The sequence below is a fragment of the Physeter macrocephalus genome, chromosome 19, assembly GCF_002837175.3.
Source record: "Physeter macrocephalus isolate SW-GA chromosome 19, ASM283717v5, whole genome shotgun sequence".
Classification (NCBI taxonomy): domain Eukaryota; kingdom Metazoa; phylum Chordata; class Mammalia; order Artiodactyla; family Physeteridae; genus Physeter; species Physeter macrocephalus.
In genome coordinates this window covers 17448683-17469078 of record NC_041232.1, presented here as the reverse complement: position 1 = coordinate 17469078, position 20396 = coordinate 17448683, and the positions used below count along the sequence as shown (strand labels likewise).

General features: G+C 46.9%; 1 protein-coding gene across 1 annotated transcript in view; it reads left to right on the top strand.

The window, feature by feature from the left end:
- Window positions 1–15767: 15767 nt before the first annotated feature.
- Window positions 15768–20396, top strand: part of CCDC63 (coiled-coil domain containing 63) — a 118964-nt gene continuing 114335 nt past the window's right edge. The window contains exon 1 of the mRNA XM_007112815.2: window positions 15768–15871. The gene's annotated coding sequence lies outside the window, so the exon portion shown is untranslated. The remainder of the gene's footprint in view (window positions 15872–20396) is intronic.

Genomic DNA, 20396 nt, shown 5'->3' with positions numbered 1-20396 from the left:
TAATCTCCAAAATATACAAATAGCTCATGCAGCTCAATATCAAAAAAACAAACAACCCAATCCAAAAATGGGCAGAAGACCTAAGTAGACATTTCTTCAAAGAGGACATACAGATGGCTAACAAATACATGAAAAGATGCTCAACAACGTCACTAACTGTTAGAGAAATGCAAATCAAATCTACAATGAGGTATCACCTCACACTGGTCAGAATGGCCATCATCAAAAAATCTACAAGCAGCAAATGCTGGAGAGGGTGTGGAGAAAAGGGAACCCTCATGCATTGTTAGTGGGAAAGTAAATTGATACAGCCACTATGGAGAACAGTATGGAGGTTCCTTAAAAAACTAAAAATAGAACTACCATATGACCCAGCAATCCCACTACTGGGCATATACCCAGGGAAAACCATAATTCAAAAATACACATGCACCGCAATTTTCTTTGCACCACTATTTACAGTAGCCAGGACATGGAAGCAACCTAAATGTCCATCAACAGAGGAATGGATAAAGAAGATGTGGTACACATATACAATGGAATATTACTCAGCCATAAAAAGGAACAAAATTGGGTCATTTATAGAGATGTGGATGGACCTAGAGACTGTCATACAGAGTGAAGTCAGGAAGAGATAAACAAGTATCGTATATCATAATATCGCATATTGTATGTTAACGCATATATGTGAAATCTAGAAAAATGGTATAGATGATCTTATTTGCAAAGCAGAAATAGAGACACAGACACAGAGAACAAATGTACAGATACCAAGGGGAGAAGTGGCGGGGTGGTGGGAGGAATTGGGAGATTGTGATTGACATATATACACTATTGATACTATGTACAAAATAGATAACTAATGAGAACCTACTGTATAGCACAGGGAGCTCTATTCAGTGCTCCGTGGTGACCTAAATGGGAAGAAAATCCAAAAAAAAAGGGGATATATGTATACGTATAGCTGATTCATTTTGTTGTACAGTAGAAACCAACACAACATTGTAAAGCAACTATATGCCAATAAAAATTAATTGAAAGAAAGAAAGAAAGAAAGGGAGAAAGAAAGAGGCATGGAGGAAGGGAGGAAGGAAAGAAAGAAAGAAAGGTGAAAGGGAAGGAGGGAGGGCGGGAAGAAGGGAGAAAGGGAGGTAAGGAGGAAGAAAGAAAAAGAAAGAGAAAAAGAAAGACTCCATCAAGGGTCGTGCCTTCCGTGGCCAGCCGGTCCCGTAGGAAGTTGTGGTCTGTTTCAGAGCCAGGCCCAGCCTCCTGGGTGCCCACCTTCCCTGCAGCTGTGTAGCAGCCCAGGGTTGCTCAGTAGGCTGGGAAGATCATTGCTGCCCACGAACGTGCTTTGGGCCATGGGGAGGGAGCAGTAGAAGACAGCTTTGAACGTCAGAGGGACCTTTGGGATCAGCATTCCAACCTCTGCTTCTCTGCTGGGCAAACTGGGGTCTCAAGAGTGCAATCTCACAGCTCCTGAACTCAGCCCAGGGTTCTAGAAAGATTACTCTGCCCCAGTATTCCAGAGTGTACATTCTCACAAGTCTGTGAGCCAGTAACCTGGGCTTTCTGGGTCCTTTTGTGTTCTCCTATCAAGGATAGATTCTGGTCAGAGAGCCCTTGAGAACAGTTTTATGCAAGGCTGTGGCCACGAAACAGAGCCAATCCTTTTTTATACAAAAGAAGTCTGGTGTTATCGAGCTCATACCAGGTGCCAAGCAGTGTGCTAAGAATTCCACGTGCATCCACACCTCCAATGGTATATAGTGAAGATCTTGTCTCTATTTGACGTAATTTGTTCCCCTTCTTACCAGCTGTGTGACCTTGGGCAAGTCCCTTCATTTTCCTGAGCTTCCATTTCTGTTTCACGTTAGAAAGATGAAGGTACTTGTCCACAGTCACATGCTTATAAGAAGGAAAGACAATTTTTCCATCCACAAAACTTTCCTGAGTTCTTAATATATGAAAATTTATTACTATTTTGGGGCAGGAAGTGGGCAGAGCTGATTACGACTCTACTGCTCCTCTCAAGGAAATTACAATCTCAAGAAGGAATAGCAAATGTGTTCTTTTTTTTTTTTTCCTGACAGAACGCTAGAATCAGCGGGTAATGGCTACCTGCCTGGACTCCTGCATCCTGGATCTGCGGGGAAAGAGTTCCAGGATTGATTAGTGATGTCTGCCGCAGGATCCAACGTGATGATCTAAGTAACAATGGCCAGAGGGGGAATGTTAAGAACAAAGTGAGGGTCTGCATGGAGTTCTGCAGGGGTGGGGGAAGGAGAGAGGGGAGAAAACCATTTGCACTTGAGAGAAAACTCATTGGAGATGGTAGCTGTGCTCTGAGGGGAAAAGGGTGGACTGTGGCTGTGAACACGTGCGTGGCGTAGTAGCTATCCAAACTGGAGGCCAGCAGACTAGAGAGGGCACAGGCTCTGGATGAAAAGAAACCTGAATTCAAATCCTGACTCAGTCACTTTTTAATGTGTGACTTGGGACATATCATTTAACCTCTCTGAACCTCAGTTTCTTCTTCTGTTATTGGGTTGATTGCTGAGTGCTTACTCTTTCTACAGTGACCACTGACAGCAATAATCCAGGGAGGTAGTATTGTCAGCGCTGCTCCTTGCTGGGCTCCTGGGTTGGCGTTCACTCCATAGCCTGTGAAAACTGGTGCCCTCTGGTGCCACAATGTGAATGACTACCTCCTGGAGTTGTGTGACATGGCCAACTGTATGAAAGAACAGAGGCCCAGAGAGGTTAAGTCACTTGCCCAAGTCACACAGCTAACACATGGCAGAGGTGGGATTTGAGCTCAGGTCTGTCTGCTCCACAGCCCAAGGCTGTAACCAGCATGACCTCCTGCCCATGAGCAATTTGCCAAACCTGGAAAACATTTCATTCAGCCTCTATGACAGTTTGAACTTTGGCAGATTGGTGAAGGCGTGTAACTTCCCCACCTGGATTTTCCTGCAGGGATAGGCAGCCAATGAACTCATTTTCATGCCTGTGAAAATCCCGAGCATAGTGCCTGGTGCACAGTGAGAGTAACTCAGAGTGGTGCGGTTGAGGGCTGCTGGGAGACTGAACCCCACTCTGAAACTAAGTGTGAGAAGGGCAACCCTAAAAGAAAGAGGATGGCAGTAGAATTTTCAGTGAGAGGGAAGCAGATGAGTTCTTGGGCCTGGGGAAACAGACTTGGCGGTGAGAGCGGTGCTCAGCTGTCAGAAGGGCTACTGGTGTATCCACCTGCAGGGGTGCCAATCAGTTAGGGTCCCACAGGGGACATGGGGGTAACTGATGATCATTAATGAAGGGCTTGTAACAGCTTTGAGCAGGAGAAAAGGAGCCAGCAGTGGGTGGTGACACTTCTGGGCCTGGCAGGAGCAGGGAGCCCAGGGCCCGAAGGCATGAAGGGAAAGGCTGCTCTGGAATCTGGTGAGAGCTGTAGCTTTACGAAGGAGCCGGGCTGTAGGGAGACGCAACCTTCATCCAGGCCGCCTGCCTCCAGATACCATGGGGGCGGCCCCCCAAACCTCACAGACTGAGAGGGGTCAAGGGATAAACCTCCAAAGGGATACTGGGATGCCCTTACCACAAGAAAGTAGGAAAACTCGACAGAAGTTCATCACACAGCCCTGACCAGGATGATTTGTGAACATTCTGGCAGCTCTCGAATTCTTTAATTTGATGACCATTGACTCGATCGGCTTTTATTTTCTGGGACATTAAGTTATGTGGAATCTGGTGGAGCTTTCAAATGATGCAGATTCAGGGCGGGTAGCTGGGGGGATGGGGAAAAGGGGTTAAGAGAGGCATGTTTATCTACAGCCCGACATCAGGAGGCCTACGTGTTCAAGCCAGAGAGTTTCCCAGAAGGTGAAAAACACACCATCCCCAAAGTCCCTGCTGTTATTAATCAGCAAATGTCTTAGCAGCAGGTGTGCATGAGTGAATTTTGGGGTCACGGCAGGTAATCCGGTCTGGCCAGGCCGTATCAGGTGACCTGACTGTCTGCCTGATCCTGAGCCACTGGATAAGGGGATTAATCTAAATCTCTTGGAGGAGAGGACATTTTTCGAGAAAGCCTGGGACCCAGAAAATGAAAGCTGACTTAGTGACCTCAAACTCCGTTTCCCTGGGATCATTTAGAAAAGGTGCCATTGCGGTTGAGACCCCCAGAGAGGCGGGGGTAGAAAACACAGAGCTTAAAGGGTCTGGGAGGAGTGGAGATAGAAAATCAGGGAGATAGGAAATCCGGGGAGTTCATGCCCTTCTCAAGGGCGCAGTTAAGACCCAGTGCTAGTTGACAGTGAATAGAGCCAGATGGGCTGGTTTCGGATCCTGGCTCTGCCTCTTACTCGTTGTATGACATTGGGCAAGTCACTTCCTCTCCCTGTGACTCAGTTTCCTCATCTGTAAAATTGGACAATAATAAAACCCACTTCATAGAGGTGTTCCGTATGAATGAATGTTTGCAAACACCTAGAACAGTCCCTGGTATGTAGTAAAAAGCACTATATATAATGTTTGCTAAATAATTAGATAAATAAGAATATAGGTTATTTGTTGTCAGATCTTCCAATCTTTAAAGGGAACTAAATCTGAAAATCTAAGTTTTAATAATCATATTAATGGCAAACACTCAGGCAGTTTTGAAACACCTTAAATATTGACTGAATGTTGTAAGGTAGATACTGTTATTATCCCTATTTTACAGATGGGGAAACTGAGGGGGTCACATGTTTTGTCCTAAAGTTACATACTCTCAAGTGGTAGAAATGGAATATAGGGTGACCAACCATCCTGGTTAAAACCAGGACACTAGAAGCCCCACCTCCCAGGAAACTCTTCAGTCTGGGAGAACCAGGACTGTTGATCACACTAGCTTCAAACCTTGTCAGCCTGGCTCCAGCATTCTGCTCTTAGCACCGTACTCTATTTTCTTTTGCATGAATGCTCCTGATTTTTAAATGTTGGCCATTGTGGGCCAAACAATTTGCAATTCCTGAAAGAATCTGATATTCCCTTGCATCAAATTTCCCACTTGTTACAGAGAAGTGCCTGTGTTTCCTCATCTGTAGAATGGGAAAAGAATAACACAGACCTCATAGGGTTGTGGTGAGGATTAAATGAGTTCATGTACTTAAGGCACTTAGAATAATGCCTGGTATGAAGCAAGTGCTATATAAATCTTTGCATGTTTTATTGTTGTTCTTAAACAGACATTATCAAGACCCTCTCAGACTTCCTGAATCTGAATCTCCTGGCTTGAGGTCTGGGCATCCGTTGTTGTTGTTGTTGCTGTTGTTTTTAATACCAAGTTCCTCAGGCAACCAGGTTTGGGAGTCAGCGATCCTGGGGGCAAGTCTGAGTAGTACAATTAATGCTGTGTGTGACCTTGAACAAGTTTCTTCACCTCTCCTTCTTCCCTTTGCAAAGGACCAGGAGTCCTGCTTCTCTCAGAGGGTTAATGTTTAGAGGCTTCTAGAACCTCTTGGAAAGGGAAAACATTTGATATAAGGCAGGTGAGAGGTAAAGAAGTAAGAAGGGAAGCCCCACATTGCACTTGGAGGGGACTTAGGATTCAGGCCTGGGGGCTAGGCTACAGGATAGTCAGGCTGGACTAGGCTATGCTGAGTGACAAAGAGCACCAATAACTCAGTGGCTTAAAACAAGTGTTTGTTTCTCACTCTCACTCCACATGCTAGTTATTAAGCTGCTGTCTCTCAGCTCCAAAGCTGCCCTCCCATACGCTGCTCTGTGATGCTGGGGCTGGGACCCCACATTCCTGGTTTGTCAGCTGCTCCTGGTAGGCTCTGCAGGCTCCGGACAGCCTGGAGGAAAGAGGAGGGACTTGCTCCTTCCTTCTGTTGTCTGTTCAGGTCAAGGTCACCCAAGCAACACTTCTGCATCCTGGCAGTGGCTACTGGTTCCAGTCGCTGGGTTTTTTACACACACCCCTGGAAACAGCCTCCTTGTATCCCCACAGGGCCGAGCACTCCCCACTTGGAGGTCTGAGTCCCAGCTCTGAAGGGGGCTTCTCCTCCAAGGCTCTGGGTTCTGACATTCCAACCTCCACCCTTTGTCCACCGGCCCCAGGGACAGTGGCTGCTTCCTGTATTAGCATCTTTGTGTCGCCTAGTTGCTCTCCTGCACTTTTTCAGCCCTCCAACATTCATTCCAATTCTCTGTTAAAATGACTGCTGTGGTTTCCTTTTTTCTGTCAGCCACTCTGACCCACACACTCCATGCATACTATGAAGCAGAGCTCACTCTGAGACCCAAGCTAAGGGAGCAGCCCACCTGGAAATTGCCAGGCATAGTGGCAGAGGGGAGAGAGCTTGATGGACCACACACTAGCTCTTAAGGCTTCTGCCCAGAAGTAATGCATCACTTCTGTCCACATTTCATTGGCCAGAGTAGGTCACATGACCACATCTGAGTTCAACACAGGATAGGCAGTGAATATTTATGATCAGTAGTACAGCCTACTAGTGTGTCCTTGGAAAGACGGAGAAACTATACTCTTTTCTCCCTCCTGACAGTCAACCCTAATCAGATCCCTAATTAGATTTTCCTGAATAATAATAACCAGCAAGTTATTGTGCATTTACTATGTGCTAGCCTGAGCGCTGATTTTCAGAGAATCCATGGGTAGGTAGTTGTTACCCCTATTTCTCAGAGGAGAAGATGAGGCTCAGAGAGGGGGCGTGACTTGCCTCAGGCTATAGCGCTGTAAGAGGCAAAGCCGAGATTTACACTCGAGTCCGTCAGACTGAAGCCCACGTTCTTCACTTCTGAACTCTGGGGGTGTCCCTTCTTGCTCCCATTCCGGAAACCCCGGGGAGGGCAGACAAGGAAAAGCAGGTATTTAAACTGGCTCAGCCCCTTTAACTGGCAAATCCTGCCTCCCACTGAAAGTTGCAGGTTCTCTATAGGGCAGCCCAGTTCTGGAGCTCAGCAATCCAGAAAACTCCCCATGATTCTGCCCCTGGGAGCCTGCTCCTCTGGCCAGTCCTACTGCTGGCCTTGGCGCTTGGTTTTCACCCTCCAGCTGCCTCGCCCAGCACCTCGCTGAGCCTGGCTCAGATTCTGCCCAGAGAGCGTTCCCAGGAGGGGAGACAATGCCCAGGGTCTGGGACCCCATGAGCCTGAGCTCTCCCAGGGCTCTATCACCCCTCGACATTCAAGGGACACTGGGCTGTGCTTGGGGCAATAGCCACTTGAGTCTTGTCCCAGCAGACATGAATTTCCTCAGTTAGAATATAAGCTCTTAGAGGTCTGAACTGTGTCTTTTGTATCTTCTGCACAGTATTATTGACAGCTGATGCCCTCAGGCACCCCAGGCACCAGGCACCATGCCTATTTCAAGGGTACCTGGGATTTGTTTTAATCAGGTGTGGTAAGACACACAGACGTGGAAATGACTGCCATGAAGGAAGAAGTTTATACCTCACATCCTAGAAATAGGCACAGCAAATACAGGTGTTTAAAAAGAACTCACTTCTCCTGTGTTCCTTCTTTACTCACACTATTACCACACTCACAACACTTCTGACACCAGATGTGTGAGTTTTTTCCCCACACCACGCAATTCTCTGTGATGCCAGCTGGGTGTCCTACAATTTAACTCAATTCTGACACCTTCTACCTGGAGCCCCATGACACTGCCCCCACTTCAGGTGCCGATCACCAAGTCATAGGCCCCCAGGTTACCCACAACTTCTGTCCAACTTGGCTGTACATCAGAGGTTCCCATGACCTCCTCCCCTTTGGATTCGATTATTTGCTAGAACAGCTCACAGAACTCAGGGAAACACTGACTTATGTTTACCAGTTTATTATATAATAAAGGATATAACTCAGGAACAGCCAGATGGAGGTGCATAGAGCACGGTATGGGGGGAGGGGTGCAGAACTTCCATGCCCTCTCTGAGAGCACATCACCCTCCCAGCACCTCCACATGTTCACCAGCCTGGAAGCTTTTCGAACTCCATACTTTGGGGATTTTTATGGAGGCTTCATCACATAGGCACGATTGATCGTTAACTCCATTTTCAGGCCCTCTCCTCTCTCTGGAGAATGGGCGGGGGCGGGGCGGGCTGAAAACTCCAAGCTTCTAATTATGGCTTGGTTATTCTGGTGACCAGACCCCATCCAAAAGCCCACCACAAATCACCTCATTTGAACAAAAGACACACCTCTCACCCAGGAAATTCCAAAGAATTTAGGAGATCTGTGTCAGGAACTGGGATCAAGATCAAATATTTAGGGCAAAAGATGTTCTTAATGCTCTTATCACTTAGGAAATTCCAAGGGTTTTAGGAAATCCGTGCCAGGAACCAGGGGCAGAGACCAATATATATATTTTCTATTATTTCACAGTGTAGGGAAAGGTACATGGGGAAGCACCAGGGTCAGTCAGGAGGCAGAGGGAGTGAGGGGAAAACGTGGGCAGGAGGTTTTACTGTAGTTTCTGCAGGAAGAAACATGGAAGGCAGAGTAAGCAGGTGGAGAAGGTTTAGGATTGGCTCATTTGATTACTTATAGCAGGCTCTAGGGTGCAGGTTCCTTCCCCACTTGTCTGGTACCTGGCCCTGGGGTGATTAAGGCAGGGGGATATTGGCCTGGAGCTAAGAGCTTGATAAAGTAGATGGTTGGGGTGTGGGCTTTGGATTGGTTGGTTTGCAGGGGAAAGGCACACTCCCAGGTGAGTTGTTTGCTCTCTCTAGGAATTAGCTAATCTTGAGAGGGGCAGTCCTTTCTAGTGTCAGCAAGGCCCCGAGATGTCAAGGCATCAGAATAAAAAGATATGCTTACTACAGAGCCTTACAAGTATTATATTGCTCGATATTAGAAACCAATCTATTATATCAGTTGGCGTGAGTTCAGCAACCAGTAACAAAAGAACTGATTAATAGAGGCTTAAGAAATAAGATGTTTAATTCAATCTGACATAACAAAAAGTCTTGAGGAGGAAGCTTCCAGCTTTAGTTTGTCAACTCAACAGTATTATCCAGGACCCAGATCTTTTCTCTCTTTTGCCCTTTTCCTGTGCAGCATGTTGGTGACCTGGCTCCATATAATCCCAAGAAGCTGACTCAGCTCCAGGCATCAAAGCCCCACAGAGCATGGTCCCAACGAGATGGAAAGGTATTTCAGTTATCTATTGCTGTGTAACCAACCATGCCAAAACTTAGTGGCTTAAAACAACAAGTTATTATTTCTTACACTTCTGTGGGTTGACGTGAGTACAGCTGGGGGATTTTTCTGTCCCACGTGGTGTTGGCTGGGGCCATCCACTGAAATGCATTCAGCTGGCAGCTAAGCCAGGCTGGAAGATCCAAGAAAGCTTCACTCACTTGTCTAGGGCCTTGGTGCTCTTCCACGTGGCCTCTTTATGTGGCTTCTTGGGGTTCCTCACAGCATGGTGGTCTCTGAGTAATGAAGTGTCTTTCATGGTGACTGGCTTCCAGGGCAAAAGTGGAGGCTAACAGGCCTTCTTAAGCCCTACGCCTGGAAGTGGCACAGCCATCACTTCTGCAGCATTCTATGGGTCAAAGCAAGTCACAAGGCCAGCTCCAATTCAAGGGGAGCTGTTATCCGCAATGAAAGTAAGAAAAGGAAGGAAGGAGAGAGTAGATATTGGGGAGGCAAATGGCAGGGTCTGCCACAGTGAAGCATCAGTTTCCCCTTAAAGAGGTGGCCAGACAGAGACGATCTTTCCTTAGAGCAGTTGAGTGGCACGGCGGGTGTGTACTACTGCTTGGGGCACCAGGGTAATATAATGGCATCCTGAGTCTTCTCTCTCCCTCTCCCTCTCTCACCTAGCTCAGCGTGCTCTACCTGCTCATTGCCTCGCCCGCAGGGGTGGGACCATGGCAGGGAGAGGATGATAGCACATATGGGTAGGGGGCAGAGCCCAGTTATTTGCTTTTTCAAAAAGACGGAAGCATTTGGCACCGCTTCTGGTGCCAAATTGAAATTAATGCTGGCTACACTCCCAGTCTGGCTCCCATCCCCTCCGGAGGGCAGAGTCTCTGCAGCACTGAATCCAGGAAGGTCACTTGCTTGTCACAGGGGAAGGTGGGCGAGGGGCTGCAACAGTCAGGGCCCCGGAAGAAAACTGAATCCAGTTCAGATGCTCAAGGAACCTTAAAGAAGGGACTGTTCTCAGAGTGTGGGCGGGGTTAGGGGATCAGAGAAGGGAGGTAGAGGCACTGAGAGATTAGCAACAGAGGGAAGCCATTACCACAGTAAAGGCAGGGAGAAGCAGGGGAAGGAACCAGTGTGACCGAAGCCCAGCGAGGACAGGAGCTGGGGGAGGCATCTAGACAGAGGCTGTAGTTGTGGAGGTGTGTAGCCGCCAGCAGGGACATGATATTGAAGCAAGGAGGGAGTTTGAAAGAAATGCCCCACCTCTCTCTCCCCCTGCCTTCTGATCTCCTGCTGGTCCTTCCCATTGGCTACACCCAATCAGAAGCCCGAGGGCAAGGGAGCCCCTGGGTGATGTGGGCCATACTACTGATTTCTGGGAAACACAGGGCAGGCAGAGGAGGCTGGAGAATGAATTGGGGTGGGGTGGGCGAAACAATACAGTTGTATTATGCAGATGCCCAAAAGATATGGTTATTTTTGTATAACTATTTTTCAGTACTCTAGAATGTCCCCCATTCATAGATCTGCCACAAGTTACTTAAAAAATCCTTCTCTTGGGAGTTCCCTGGTGGTCTAGTGGTTAGGACTTGGCACTTTCATTGCTGTGGCCTGGGTTCAATACCTGCTCCGGGAACTGAGATCCTGCAAGCCACTTGGCAAAAAAAAAAAAAAAAAAAAAAATCCTTCTCTTGCTCTTCTTTGTAGAGAGCTGTTTTATTGAAGAACAATATACATATATAAAAGGGACATGTCAGAAGTGCACAGCTTGATGAATTTTCACAAGAGAGCTTATCCATGTAACCAGATCAAGAAACAGAACATTCCTAGCACCCAGGAAGCCCCCTGAGTCCCCTTCCACTTATCACCGCCCCAGCTCCCCTCCACCAGAGCCTGGATTCTGACTCCCAATAGCACAGGCTCATTCTCCTGTAGAGATAATGTTACAATGGGCATCTTTGTGTCTTCGGATTTTTCATTAATTAATTATTTATTTATTTATTTTTGTCATTGACTTGTTTTCTTAGGATGACTCTCCAGATTTAGGTTTCCTGGGTTGAAGGGTGTAAACATGTTTATTGCTCTTGCTGTATGAGGCTGCATTACTTTCTGAAGGATATACAGATTCCTTATCACTCCTTATCTCAAAAGTCAGCCCCTGAGATTATAATTGGTGACTCTGGCTTCAGTAGAAGGGAGCCAGGAGGGGGGCAGTTCTGGATCCCATTAGGGAGGAATCTGAAACTCTAAATACCAACAATGCCTGCTCTCTTGGTATAGGATGTTTTTGATTGCAAATGACAGAAGCTGCTGTAGGCAGACGTGGAGATTATAGCAGGCAATTAGGCAGTCTGCGATTCCTGGGTGGGTTTGCAGCTCTGCAGCAGTAACAGAACTCAAATCCTCCCCCGCCCCTGGGCCCAGGCACTCCGGCTCACACCTCCGTGCACTGGAGGTTCAGCCAACATTTGGATCTGTTCCCAAATCCCCCAAGCGGACTTCCCCTCACATCTCATTGGCCACCCCAAGATTCAGTGGGCTCACTTTCTATGAGATTCAGTGCTCTCCACTCAATTCTGAAACACAAATCAGGGTTTTATTAGCAAGGAAGATGTGCAGGAAGGGCTTTGTGTGTGGTCAACCTCTGAGCAGTGCATATACTTGGGGAAAAATAGCTGTCCCAGCCCTGACTTCACACAGTCTCTTGGCTCTTGTACCCCACACCTATTAATCAGTCTTTCGTTTCTCAAGGAATTTTTTGTCCAATTCTGTTTTCTGGGAATGAAGCTCTGATTTGTCTAACCTGGGTGAAGGGTTCTTGTCCAGTCAGCCATAGCAGAAAGAAGGATTTGGTGACACCACATGCCACCAACATGGAGATTAGGCCGCTCGGCAGGGCTGGGCTGGAGTGGGTAGGCTTTGCTGAGTTACCCAAAGACAAAAGAAAGCAGTACCAAGGGCACCAGTGAAGTAGGGACACCCAAAAGTACTTTTTCCCCCAAACGGTTTGTTATTTCATTTGAAAAAGCATTATGGCAGAAGTCAGAATCCTGTCAGACTACCTGACCCTTATCTTATGGATCAGTACTGTTTTTATTTTCAATGCCGTAGGTGGGATGAAATACTTTACAATCTTTTCAGGCTTTAAAGTTCTCAACTGGGCCCTGGCAGTCTGAAGAAATTAAGGCTCAGAGAGGTCAACTGACTTTCCTAAGAGCATGCAGCACATCAGTGGCAGAGCTAGGACTAGAACCTGGATATCTTAACACCTTGTCCAGTGTTCTCTCCATTATATGACTGTGCCCTCCCCTTTTTTGAGAATTATTTTCACAGTCCCTGTGGAGGGGCCATTGTGACACCTGAGAGCGGCTCCCTGGCCCTTGTTATCGTGCCAACAGTGGACATAAAATCTAGACTGGCCAAATTGGGTTCTCTTTCCTGGGAAGTTGAGATTAAGAAGACATTGATTTCTTTTAAACTGGGTTTCAAATTGGGAATTCATAAGAAGCAAGCTGAGGGGAAGAAAAATTTGTCTTGAAAATAAGAGGCCAAGTTGAGAGACCAGGTGATTCCAGAGGGAGAGCTGGAGAGAGGAGCTGCCTTGATTTCTGACAGCTTTCTAGTTCTTGGTTCTTGTTCCTCAAGGGGATCTTCCTCCAGCTTACATGCAATAACCATGGTATTCATATAATTTAGCATGCTTTTGGCTGCAAGTAATGGGAATCCAGACTGGCTTAAACAATAAGAAAATGTATTAATTCCTTTAACAAGAAGTGCAGAACCAAGGTGGATTTCAGGTATGGTATGATTACAGTTCCAGCTACACTGTTCTGCAATTCTGTCTAGGCTCCTCCCTCCATAATGTGTTGGCTTTGCTCTCACATTGCCTTCCCTTATGGTTACAAGAGGGCTGCCAGCAACAATAGGGGCAACATGCTTCCTTTTTCTCCTCCATGGAGCTAGAAAAAAACATCTTTCCAGCCCTTGACTATAAGTCCTTTCTTTCTGTCTGATTAGGCCATTGTCAGTTATGTGCCTATTCCTGGACCAGTTGCAGTCTCCAGGAGAATGCTATGCACAGATTGGTTTAAAATTAGGTTCCAGGTCCAATCATTGGCAAGGAGGATGGGATAGCTGCGATGGGCTAAGAGTAATTCAGAGCTATCCTGGAGATGTGTGTGAAAATCAATTTCTTTTGGCCATGTAGGCTGAATGGGAGAAGGATGGTTACCTGAACAAATTGGGATCTGTTGGGAAGGAGGAAGGGGGAACAGATGCTGGAGAGACAAAAATAAAACCATTTTGAGTTATTTCAGGTGGGTTTCTGATCCTTGTTGTCAAAGAGTCACTTGGACAATCAACTTCCTGGTCTGTGGCAAAATGCCTTTGCCCAGCCCCTCTGCATCCCGATTCTAATTTTCTCCTCCATTCTGTAGACTCTGCTGTCGTCAACATTTCCCACCGCTAGCTCATCGTTTTGGCAAGCTGGCATCTCACTCTGCTCCAAGCCTCGCTGATGGAGCTGAAGATCCCTTTAGCAGAATTGATTCTGGCATGTTTTAATTTAAAAAGCCTTGCACTTCTCTGCATGGAGGCTGCTGAAATCTGTGCCCATAAAAGCAGAGAGTAAATTCTTCTGAGGAAAGCCTATTTTTAACAAGTCCTGAACCTAATTGAACTTAATCATTTTTCAGTCGTTGACACTTGAAATTATGAGTCATTGGGCTATATATGGAGCTGAGGGCTAGAGCAGCCCTTTAAATATCATATAGATGGTAGATATCAGCTTCCAGAAGAACTTCGCAGGTTTGGAGCTGTGGTCTCACTCAGAATTGTGATAAAGCATGGGTCTCTAGAGACAGCCCTGGGTTCAAATCCTGAATCCCCCACTTACTGCAAAAGTCACTCTATTTCTCAAGCCTCAGTTTCCTCATCTGTATTGAAAAACAACCATTTTATTTTTTGGCTGCAACGCATGGCGTGTGGGACCTTAGTTCCTTGACCAGGGATTGAACCCGTGCCCCCGGCAGTGGAAGCACGGAGTCCTAACCACCGGACTACCAGGGAATTCCCTCTTCATCTGTAAAATGAGGCTGGCAACACTTGTCCCAAAACATTTTGTGTGAATCATCAAGGCCTGACATGAAGCTGCTTATGATCATTATTTATTCTACTTTTCATTAATATTCATGTTTTCTTGCAGAAATGTTAATGTGTTTGATTTTGACATGTTGCCCAAATCCCATTAGTAAGATATAATGTCCCCACTAACTTCCCTCATGGTTACAACATGGCTGCCAACAACATCAGGGGCAACATGCTTCCTTGTGCACCATATCACCTTTCTGAAACCAAAAACACAGTAACTTCTAAAACACATCTTGTCGCAAGAGTTTAGGTATAAGAGAATGGAGAACTTAGTAAGACTGAACTACAATTCACTCAAGGGGTTGGAGGTAAGGTGGAAATAACAGGCATCAAAATTACCCTAGAAAACCAGTACCCCTAATCATTTCCCTTCAGTAATGTGGCTGCTTCTTGAGTTTAGCCCCAGAGGAAGTGGTTGGCTTATGTTTCAGGGCCATTTTTATGAAAAAATGTTTATCTTTAAACCATCAAATGCGGTTAGGCCAGTGAAAAATGCTCACGCCAGGAGTCACAGGTGACCTGGGTCAGACTGGGGTGCCCATGTCAAGCTCACAGAGCGTGGGGTGGGTGCTCCTAAAGAAAATTGATGGACAGATTCCCCTGCACCCGTGGTTATTTGTCTCAAGTTATTTCTCTCTTTTTTTGCAGAGCAGAAAGATCTGGGTTCTGGACTTCCCTGGTAGTGCAGTGGTTAAGAACCTGCCTGCCAATGCAGGGGACATGGGTTCGAGGCCAGGTCCGGGAAGATCCCACATGCCGCGGAGCAACTAAGCCCGTGAGCCACAGCTACTGAGCCTGCGCTCTAGAGCCCATGAGCCACAACTACTGAGCCCACGTGCCACAACTACTGAAGTCCATGCACTACAACTACTGAAGCCCGTGTGCCTACAGCCTGTGCTCCACAGCAAGAGAAGCCACTGCAATGAGAGCCCACGCACCGCAACGAAGAGTAGCCCCCACTGGCCACAACTAGAGAAAGCTGGCGGGCAGCAACAAAGACCCAGGCAGCCACAGCCAAAAATAAATAAATAATTTTTTTTTTTTTTTTTAAAGAGAGAGATCTGGGTTCCTTTGTAGTGCATGTAAAGTATGTACCCAGCAGGGTTGCTGTAAGTACGGGTGAGTGTGAGATGGGGAGTAGGGAGACAGTGAGAGGACATGCGGGTGAATGAGAGAGGAGATGGAACGGCGATTGAATGGCAGTGTGAGTGGCCCAGTCAGGGAAAGAGAGCGGTAATTGAGTCAAGAAGTTAGTGGCGTGAGGGTTAGTGGCTAGTCTGGTGAGGGGTCGCCGCGGGGGAAGAGGGGTCGTTGAGGAGTCTGTCGTCCGCTCTGGTCCTCACTTAAGGGCCCTGGACCCTCTTAGCACCTTCCAGGGGAAAACGCCCCGTCTGTGCGAGTCACAAAGGCGCCCGTTCCAGGGTTCCGAGAACGCCCGGACGTGAGAATGGGGGTTGGCTCAGCGCAGCCGCGCAGCAATCAGTCCTCCCGGCGCCGTCGAACACGCAGCTGCAGTGGCCGTTGGACACGCGGTGGGAGCTGTCCTGCAGGGCGTCCCTGGTAAGTTACACCGCGCTCGCAGCCGCGCCTGCTGCTCCATAGCTCCCCCTGCTGGGGAAAGCAAAGACGTGGCGGCTGTCCCTCCCCTCTTCAGACGTTTAGCTGCCCCTAAACCTGGAAAATATCTTGGCCCCCCTCAATTAAACGTAAATAAATTACAGTGTGTAAAATAACTCCAAAGAAAGTACAACAAACTTCCATTTCCCCTCGTAACGATCCCAATTTTTAAAAATCTGTGGGTGTTTCTGCACGTCTGCTTGATCAGTGCTCCAAGCACATGTTTAAACCATGTTACGCACGCAGCCTTGGCTTCATTTTTTTTACAGGATCCTCCTCTCTCAGACTTGGCATTTATAATCCACGTAGTGGCCTGTCCCAGGGGCCCTGCAGAGCCGTTCAGGGGTCAGGATTTTCTTTTAAGGTCAGATTGTTAAAATTCAGCAGCAGAGGAGGATCCAGCCTCCTCTACCCCAGCTAATTAAATATTAGACAATAAAGTCTTCTCCCACCTGGGAGGAGACTTTATTCATTTAAATAGAATTTGCTAAGAGCTTATCATGTGCCCAGGACTACAGATACTACAGTGGATAGACTGAGGTCCGGGGAGCAGGAGGCATGTTTGTGATGCTCCCTGACCTGGACCTCTAGATTTCTTAGCACTTTCCAGCGCACACAAATGGGCAGCTTTGAGATTCCTCCCAGGAACTGCATACTCAAATTCCTGCTGGCTCCAGGCAGTTACAGGAAATGTGGGAATTGGGGGGAGGAGGAGTTAGGCAATGGGGAGGAATGGAGCCTGCATCCAGGAGTGTGAGTGCATGACCCGTATTCACATCTTAAAACACTGCCTGCTAAAAAGAACTGAAGGCAGGTTGAATTTGCCCTGTGGGCCTCAAGTTTGAGACCCCTGACTAATAGGGTGGTGTGCCAGGGCCCAGGACACCCTGCAGGTGCTCTCTGAAGGCCCAGCTGTGAGAATGGGTGTCGATCTGTTCCCAGGGAACAGAGTGGGTCCAGCCCACAGAGCACAGAAAGGGAAAGGCTTGTGTTGGTGTCTGGAAGCCGGAGAAAAGCCGGTATCCCAGGGGGAGCCTGGTTCTGGGTGTGTGTATGTATCAGCGAAAAGGTAGGAGTTGATGGAACCTCCAGCTCCTGGGGAAAAACACACAACACAACCAGTTAACTCAAGGGCAAGATAAACTGACACTTGAAAATCCTGATTCACAGACAAGTTACGTTCATCAAACACCTGTTATGTGCTAGGCACTGTGCTAAGAGCTTTATGTACATTATTTTATGCTGAGTGTGGGGGTGAGTATCCCCATTCTATAGATGAGGAGACTGAGGATCAGAGAGAGAAATCACATTGTCAGTGAATTTCAAGTATACTTTATTTAGTCATGCTTTTAGAAGGGTGCATTACAGATCCACTTAGGATCAAAAGAGCCCTTAAACATAGAAAAGCTCCTGCACCATATGAAATCAGAGCTGCACAAAATTCTAGAACTGAAAGAGGTCCTAAAGTGAGTATCCTTTGCCCAAACCTTATCAGTCTAATAAATCCTGCCATAGCCTCTACCCGTACCTTGAGGGATCTTCCAGAAATAATCAAGCTATGGAACCATAGTCTTTATTCCACTTCCCTGCCTGTGGGAATTTTCCAACATTAGATATTTTCTTTCAAATATGATTTACCAAAAATCAGTTAGTCCTCAGATCCTCTAGAAACCCTCTAGAACATATTAGGGAAACGCCAGAGGTCTTACAGTCTCAGCCACTATATTCTTATCACCCAACAGCTTGAGAATCATTTTCAAGATAGTGGATCATGTAGGGCAGGAATGATCTAGGCTGCAATGAACAAAATACTTGATAAGGCTGCCTTAAACAATAGTGACACTTAGTTATTTCACTTAGCAAGAAGCCTAAGGTAGGTGGTTCCAAGGATGGGGCAGTAGCAAACAGTGTCAGTGAGGCCCTAAATTTCCCCCCATATTTCTTCTTTGTTCTCTTTAGTGTGACAGTGATATTTCTCCTCCTGGTCACAGGATGGTTGCTCCAGCACCAACCGTTATAACCTTCACAATAATTTCTAAAAGCAAAAGAGAGGGGAACATGGACAAACTCTTTTTATCACAAAGGAATAGGAATAGACATCTCCTTATGTCTCATTGGCTAGATCTGAGTCACATGTTCATCTTTCAACCAATCATTGACAAAGGGAAATGGGTTACTATGATTAGTGGGAACCAATCATGATTCATCCTCTGGAACTGGGCAGATTGAGGAGGGACAAGCTCAGAGTCCTGTAAGGAAAGAAGAAGTCAGAGTGTTCTTAGAGTCATACTAGCTGCGGTAGCAAAGATGCCCCCTCATTTCATTGGCTTAACACAACAGAAATTAATTTCTCTTTTTTGTAACAGTCCAATGAGGATGTTCATGGTTGGCAGGTGACTTCTTCCACAAGTTGATTTAAGAGACTTGTCTTGTGGCTCTGCCCATCTATGGCTGTGCCTCGCATAGATGTCAGATGGGGAAGAGAGAATGGAAATGTCACATCCACTTCTTAAAAAATCATGGTCTCTGGGCTTCCCTGGTGGCGCAGTGGTTGAGGGTCTGCCTGCTAATGCAGGGGACACAGGTTCGAGCCTTGGTCTGGGAAGATCCCACATGCCACGGAGCAACTAGGCCCATGAGCCACAACTACTGAGCCTGCGCGTGTGGAGCCTGTGCTCTGCAATAAGAGAGGCCCGCGCACCGTGATGAAGAGTGGCCCCCACTTGCCACAACTAGAGAAAGCCCTTGCACAGTAACGAAGACCCAACACAGCAAAAATAAATAAATTAATTAATAAACTCCTATCCCTAACATCTTCTAAAAAAAAATCATCAGAAGCACCATGTATTAAAACAAAAATTAAAAAAAAAAAAAAAAGTCATGGTCTGGAAGTGACACACCTCTCTGCTCACATCCCATGGGTGACAATTCGTAGCTCTGCCTGGATTCAGGAGGAGCTGGGAAGTGTAACCCCTGGCCAGGCAACTACCTTAGCAACAACTCTTCATGAAGGAGAAGTGGCTGTTGGGAGGCAATTAACTCGTCTCTTACAGGCTGATCTTCTTACATCCCTGCTTTTAAGGAACATCTTGACTTTTCCAGACCTCTTGGCCAGTCACTTCCCAGTGGGTACTTCCCCCTGCACTAGACCACACATCAGTCTCTGAACACTCCTTTTATTCACTTGCTTCTCAGCCTTTGCCCAGGCAGTTCTCTTTACCCCAAATTCCTTCCCCACTTTTCTTCTCTGCATGGTGAACTCCTATTAATCCTTCAAAACCCAAATTGAAAATCATCTCCTTTTTGCAGCCTTTTCCACTATTTTACCCTGGGCAGGGTTCATACCACCTTGAAGGTTAACTTATCCCTGAATTCCCTACAATGTTTAGCACATAGTAGGGGCTTAGTTTGTATGCTAAAGAGATCTAGGTACTTCAGACATGAGAACTCATTTGGTTGCAAGCGATAGAAAACTCATCTCAGATTGCTTTAGGAGAATATGTTGGTTCATGTAATTGGACATGACCCAGAGGTATCTTCAGGCTTGGCTATATCCAGGGGCTCAGATGATTCCCCTACGGTTCAATTTTTCTTGATTTTATCTTCTGTCCTCAGTGATAGCTTTATTCTCAGGCTCCCTGAAGAGGCAAGATGGCTGCCAGCCATGCCCTACCTCATTCACATAGGTTAAAGTGCAGCAGGAAACAGAGTTTCTCTCTTCCTGTGTGTGCAAGCTTAAATTCCACTATTCACTCTGCTTGGACTAGCCAAGGTCATGTGCCCATTCCTGAAATGATCACTCAGGCCAGGGGGCTGGGATTACGCAGATTGGCCGGGGATCTGGCACTCTGACCCATCCAGAGTCATAGGTTGCAATCCAGAAGCTGATGGAGTGGGGTCAACCTCAGGGGCGCAAAAAATGACCAGGAGTAAGGGAGGGAGTGGCTTCCCACCGGAAATTCCAGGTATTGCTACCAGGAGATAGAGGAATGCTGGATGCCCCATAAGCCCCCATAAATATTTTTTATGCTGAACCTTCATCCTATGAAAAGACCCATATCGCACCACATCGTAACAGCCACTGTTTACTGAGGACTTACCTTGTGCCAGGCTTAGTGCCTTACATGCTGAACAACCTGTGAAGTGGCTTCTAGAATTTCTCCTATTTTCCAGATGAGGAAACCAAGGCCCAGAGAACTGAAATGACTTGCTCAAAGTTAACAAGTGGCCAAGGAGGAATTTTTGCTGAGATCTGATGGTTGACACAGCAATGCTTTAAACCACTGCACTGTAGGACCCCTCAGTGGGTGGCAAAGCTAGAAGTTTCTTGTTTAAGAATCTAGCTCCTAAAGCCCGGGAGCTGGGGTGCACTGGATCTTACAGCCCCATAGGGCTCATAGGGTTAGCATTGTCCCCTTCTTTGAATACCTAATGTCTCTCAGTACCACTGGCTCCTGCTTTAAAAGGA